The sequence below is a fragment of the Aplidium turbinatum genome, chromosome 14, assembly GCF_918807975.1.
Source record: "Aplidium turbinatum chromosome 14, kaAplTurb1.1, whole genome shotgun sequence".
NCBI classification, from domain to species: domain Eukaryota; kingdom Metazoa; phylum Chordata; class Ascidiacea; order Aplousobranchia; family Polyclinidae; genus Aplidium; species Aplidium turbinatum.
The window spans coordinates 12,509,974-12,517,012 of NC_137485.1; positions in this window are offsets into that span (position 1 = coordinate 12,509,974).

The window sequence follows — 7,039 nt, forward strand, 5'->3', positions numbered from 1 at the left end:
AACCCTTAGCCTACAGCCTGTTTTACCCTAAAAGGGGGATTATCAGAAGGTCCTTTTCTAATAGAAATAGAAGTCACTGGTCGATATTTGATGTGATTTGCTCTGCTTGGCATTGAGCACTTTTTGTGGTATTAATAGTATTTATTGTTTTATATTCGCTTTTCGTAATTAATCGTTTTTGTTGGTGGGGGGAGGGGCGGTAACATTTTGCCAGTTCATAAAGGGGGCGTTGGGCCAAAAAAAGTTGAGAAACACTGGATTAGAGTTTGAGGTGATTAGCGTTGGAAACAACTTTTGTTAGAACTGAAGCAAAAGCAAGCTTTCTACGACGATGTAATTCAAAAATTTATTGCACAAACAAGAAGAATCGAATTATGTTATAGATGAATTTTCCTTCTGTAGTCGAGGTGTTAAACATTTTCGTTTTTACTAAGTAGTACGGCGGATAAAAGTACAGCCGACCAACATAGCAATCGACTTTCTTTTCATGTTTATTATCGAGTTGCTTTGCTACTGTTACTTTCACCTGTTTGTTTTTAATTCGCTTGTACATTTCTCAAGGTGTTGCGACCGTGCCTAATCCTTGCATGAAGTAAATCATTTCCATCTCGAGCACGCTTTAACTTTCGCGTTTTTTCAGACTCCTGCTGTGTTATGGCAAGTAGCCTAATATTGTTCGTTTTGATGGTCGGAAATAAAAAGTGAACTGAAGTATGTGACTTTACAAATGCAACTTAATGTTTGATATTATTAAGTCTTTCATTCAATGCGCTGTCAAATAAATATCTATTTTGTATTCTTCTCCATTCCGACAACATTATTTTTGTCAGTTCTGTTCATGTTCAGAATTTGTGCTGAAAATGCTCTCTGAACGCACCAAATTCAATGTTAATTTTAAAAATTTTCTGGGGGAGGCCCCCCAGACCCCCCGCTGTTGCTTTGCCGTCACTGAACACCCTGTCAAGTGGTCACGGTACGCCACTGGTAGCAACAATACTTAGCAACATGTACGAATACGCCACATACTTGCGGCGTATACGTAGGCCTACATCTCTGAATGTGGCGATAATGGCTGGTTGGTCTTGAATCTTTATCCTCGGTCTGAAAAATCTTTTAATATGTTATTGATTGATTTATTGAATCTTTATCCTCGGACTAGGAAAGCTTCTTGCAGAAATTAATCCTGGCAGTTTCGCATAGGCCTACTTGTAGAGGCTTTGAATCACTGACGCAGGTCCGGTCGCGAATTTTTTTTCCCACGTACTTTCTGTCTCATTTACATATTTTGGTTAAAGTTTGTAGCCTATTTAAACCGTGTGAATGCAACAGTTTCTCGTTGGCACGGTTAGTTCAGTGCATAGCCGTACGAGACCAAACCATTTTGGGGGGGCAGAACGTAAATTTGCCCAAATGTGTACACTTTTATAGAAATTGCCCAAATATAATGTATGCGGTGCATAATAACAATGAAAAAGATCACCAGCACTACCACCATCACCAAATCACCATCACCAGCACTAAGATCACCAGCAGTGGCGTAGCCAGTAATTTTGAAAGGGGGTCGTTTTGACGTCGTGTTTCGCTTATGACGACACTCAGCAGCGGGGGGTCTGGGGGGACCTCCCCCAGAAATTTTTGAAAAATTATTTTGAATTTGGTGCATTCTGAGAGTATTTTCAACAAAAATGTGGTTATGAATATTCCTGCAAAATGGTGCTAAAATGGTCCGGTGGCATAGCAAAAAGATAAGATCATGTTTTCTTTGGCATTTTTCGGAAATAAAGCTACAAGTCTCCATGTTTTCTTGTTGCTAATTCCTGGCTGAGATATTTGAATGTTTGGTAATGGCAAAACTCGCTCTTAACAATACCCAACCCCCCCCCTGGCTACGCCACTGATCACCAGCTAGCTAGAATTTCTTACCAAAGTAATCATGATAGAACAACTAAATTCATCTTTGAAGATACCTTGCTTGTGCATTGCTCAATGCTTCTGCACTTTGGCATGGTAAGTAGGAGTAACAAATATTGTTTTACACACCACAAATAAAAAACAACCCCACTTATTCAGTTGTGATGTCATAAGACTCAAAAAAATAAACATTGCAGGAAACCGGCTCAGGGTTACCATGTAGATCCAGAAAAAAGTACAAAACAATAGAGAAATTATAATTAAATGTAATAAAACACAGACATACTACTTCTGTTCAAATAAACTTAATTAAAGTAGTTTTGATGATACGAATTTTAGTACAAAAAATAAAAAGGTCTGGCAGCACTGCTTCTAAAAATATTGTTATTGTTAGGCTAGGTAGTTTAATGACAAAGTAACTAATACTGTACATTCTAAGTTTGCATACAGACGGTGACGTAGGATTCAAAGAACCCAATTAGCCTAACAGTACGTATTTACATTGATTCAATGTCTGAATATTGAATAATATTCAATCATCCGTTTGCAGAAGGCGTCGTTGGATTTTCAAAAAATCGCCGAATATGGAACTCGCCGAAAAAGGCTCTTGCCGAATAGGGAACTTGCCAAATAGTAGCAGAACCTTTTATAAAAGTAACCAAACAAAGCTAAGCAACACCTTAACATTACTTTTAACAGGTATAACATTTTTTTGTTAAATGTTGTGGTGTTGCTTAGCTGCTGTCCGTTTATGGTTGAAAAAGTACTGTGACCTCTCCACCCGAATTGTTTTATAAAAGTAGGCTATTCACCACATTTATATACATTCATATTTTGTAGTTGCCCAAATCAAGATGATGCATTTATGGATATTATGAAAAAAATTAAAGACTTTCTAAATTTTGATGCCGAGGCAACTGCACCATGCCAATTTGGGCAGTTTTATAAATAGACTACTGGTATATGATCGGATAATTTCATATTTTTTTGTTGCCCAATTATAAACGATACAGTTATGTAAATGGGAAAAATTAATGAATTTGTTCATTTTAGGGAAACTGCCTCACGCTAATTTGGGCATTAGTTGCATAAACAGACTAATCAGTTTCATCAAATAATTTCATGTTTTCAGCTGCCCAAATCAACACGATGCATTTGTGAATATTAATAAAATTAGCTATATAGGAAATTTTGATTTGGGCAGTTTCACAAAAGTATTAGAGACATATTTTGGTGGCGGCCCAAATTGGCATGATGCAGTTGGTTAAATGCATTTCGTACTACAGTTTGATCACCAATCACCATCCAATATAAAAATTTTGCGGCACATTTCTTGTACAAATAAGAGGCTGTACTTAGTTTGATAGGTAAAAGATATTAATTTATAGTTTTTTTTAATTCATGCAATTTTGTAGCTTGTTATATAGCAATTTTTGCCCTAATAATTGCAAGATTTTGCCCGAATTCGCGACGTTTTGAAACAACAGGGGGGGCGGCTGCCCCCCCTGCCCCCCTGGCTCGTACGGCTATGGTTCAGTGGTTTCATCCTCTGCGGTGCACAAGAGCTTTTCAAAAAAAGTAGGGTTAGGGAAAGCTTGTATTTTATTATCATTGCAGAATTTCATTGGTAGGCCTATAGTTATTTCGCAATCTCTCTCCGGCAGTAACTGGAGTGACTTTCGCAATCTGAATCAACCAATCTCTCAAAACACTTTCGGAAAATTTTACTTTTAGAATGACTAGAATCAATGAGACAGAAAGCTCGTGGGAAAAAAATTTCGCGGCCAGGTCACCGAGATTGACAGAGTGAAGTTGTTGAAGTCTTGTTGCCGGGGAATTATTCCATCCATTAGATGCCGATGAATGGAGAGCAGTCTTTATAACGTGCGTTGCTCAACCGCACACCCAGAGAGTCGAACCAGCGAGGCTTGACCTTGAAGCTTCTTCGTTCCAGAAGTCACACGCTAACCAACTAAGCTATCGGGGTGCTATTTCTGGCAGTTTTGCACAGTAGGCTACTTGTAGAGACTATGAACCACTGACGCAATGTCGAGCTGCCGGCCACCAAGATTGACAGAGTAAAGTTTCCGATAGCTGTTAAAAGTGTTATTGGAGTGATTATTCTATTCAGTCCTGATATGCAGTCCTGAAACGCGTTGTTTAAGTGCACACCCCGTGTTCCAGACAATTGTTCACCAAATCAAACGTCATGTAAAACCGTTCAGGTCTACTGAATCTTAGCGTATTACGTAATGGAATATTTCTAAACAAATGAGCAGACTGTAGAATTGTTTGCAAGACTTGTAAAACATTGCAGCTGCAGCATAACATTACATCATCGTTAAATTTTTAATTACTTGAACAGGTGTAAGCCAGGCTTGAACAGGTGTGGGCCAAGCTTGAACAGGTGTAAGTTAAACTTGAACAGCTGCTTGAATAGCTTATCATTGGTTATCATTTATACGTCACAGTAACTGCCTACGTGCGTTTGAAATATTGCAATCTATTCTCGTCATTTTTAAAATTGTTGCTTGAAGAGTGGTCGAATATTTAACTGTTTGCTTAGTGCTTGCCAGCTGGACGAATTTCCGTCTTTATCCAAGTAATTTGTTTTGTAGTGACAAGGTTAGTGGTGTAACGCGTTGCAATTCAGTTTCGACGGCCAGTGGGCTATTTTTTACAGAAATACAATTCTTGAATAGACGTTTCAGAAGAGTGTTTCTTTTCGGTCATTGCATACAGACGAACGGATCCGGTAATCTTATGTTACAATTTTCCCAGGAAGAGATTATGGTTTACCGTTGTGACCACCCCGACAGTCGAACCAGCGCCGCTTGATCTTGAGTCGGGAGCTTAACCACTGAGCTAACCGAGCTAAGGCAACAGCAATGGCGCAGCTGCCCATAGACTATCACCTACGATTGTACCGGTAGGCCTACCTTCATTTTTTCCCACCAAATGACGCAAATCGTTTGTGTGGTTTGGGACGACGATGTAGCCTATACTCTACCACAAAAACAGCTGTTTTTCCGTAATGCTACCGCGCCGCCTCAGAAAGAAAGAACTAAAGCTATAGGCCATCGTAGCCTGTACTTGTTTGTAGGCTAGCCTACTCTAGGCCTATAGTTTTTATGGATTGATTGAACCTTTAGGCTATCCTCGAACTGAGATGGCTTTCTTAAAAACTTAACCTTGTCAGTTTCGCATAACCTACTTATCGAGGATTTGAGGATTTACCCACTGACGCATGCCCGGTAAACGAGATTGCCAGAGTGAAGTTTCCGCTTGCTGTTGCCTTTGAATTTTCCAACCACTGTGTGCAGCTGAATGGAGAGCACTCCTGAAATGCGTTGCTCAAGCGCACACCAAGGAAAGTATTTCACCCATTGTAAGTGCCGCTGAATGGAGAGCAGTCTTGAAATGAGAGCACGCCCTGAAAGCTGAACCACCGCCACTTAACTTTGAGTTGAGCGCTTAACCACTGGGCTAACGAGACGGACTGATTTTACAAAAATGTAACAAATGTTGCTAGCTTACCACATTTGCATATGGAATTAAAAAAATACCAAAAATAAATGTACCGTATTTCTTGAAACAAAAGATCTAAACTGAACGAATGGGTCAGCAGGAATGCAACCAGTGATGGGCATTATCGGCGATAATTTACCGGCGATAATTATATCGGCGATAAACTTTTCGACTATCGTTATCGCTCAATTATTTTTTCAGTTATCGTATATCGTTGTCGCCAAAGGCAATATTTGATTATCGCCGATAAATTTTATTTCGGATTAACACACAAGTGGAAAGACCATGAAAAGTAATATTTTTACTAGCCACCTAGTTAATGAAACTAAAATTGAAACCAGTTCTTCTTCAGTGCCTGAAGTGTGTGTGCACAGGTCGTTGTCAGGGGAGGGGGCACGCCCTTCTTGTGTTTTCTATTTCTCGTTGGAAGTGTTAATTTTTAGTAATTGTCGTAAAAAAATAAAATCTCTCTAGTCAAAACATGAAACTTACTGTTTTAAGTGCATTAAATCTTTAGATGAGTAGATTAACTAAAATTGCAAGAACTTGCGTTGAGACTTGCGGTTACGCCACAAACTCACTTTAAAAGACAAAATTCACACACAATAACAACACAGGATCGGTTATAGACTGTAAGATCGATTTTTTTTCTAGCTTGGCAATATAACTGTAACAGGGTGATCCAAAAATAATAACCAAATGCGTAAGTGCCATTTAATTAAAAAGTTAACCCATTTGTGCCGAAAGTGAAAGTACTTCAAACTTTTTCGGAAAATTTAAATATTGCATAATTATAACCTAAAAAACATATCACAATCATTTTTTTCCTAATTGTGTTTTTACTTTTTGAGAAAAAAAACTGTGCTATATACAGGGCGCTAGGCAAATCCGTTATTTAATTTCACAAGTTTCTTGTGCGTAATGCGTAAGCGTTATTACGTTTTACTTATCGCTCAAACCTCAAAGTGATAAATGGGAAATGTCTTGTTCATGTCTTGTCATGTCATTATTGTCATCAAGCATTTTATTGAAATGAAAGTTCAAAAAATAGGAAGATGAAAATTAGCAAAGTAACACAACATCACTGAAACAAGTCATTGAGAATATGATATTGCTTGAAGCATTTGACATGCAGACCGACATCACATGTTTTGCATCTTGTAGCAGTTTTTGCATGACAATAGGCGCATCGAGTTGCGTGGTAAAATTATGCTAAATACAGTATAACCTTTCTCATTTACCTATGCGACATAGCCTATCTCAATCAAATATTTCTATTCCCACTAATACAGTGCCTATACCGTGGCGTAACTACCCATTGGATCTTGTGGATAAATCCAGGGGCGGCACGTTGCTAGAGGGCGGCAAAATATGATAACCTTTTAAAGTTTAAACGAACAAAGACAGTCGCAGTAATTTATTTTCGGAGAGACTTAAACGACCTAAGTTAACACTGATCTAAGTGAAGTAAAAAATTAAACAAGTTATGCCTATAAACTAATTTGCAACTTTTTTTGGTTGTGCCTTACCATGTGATATTTGTGACGGTTTAATGATAGGCTACTCATGCTGTTGAAGTAATGATAGAATGTCCGTTGTA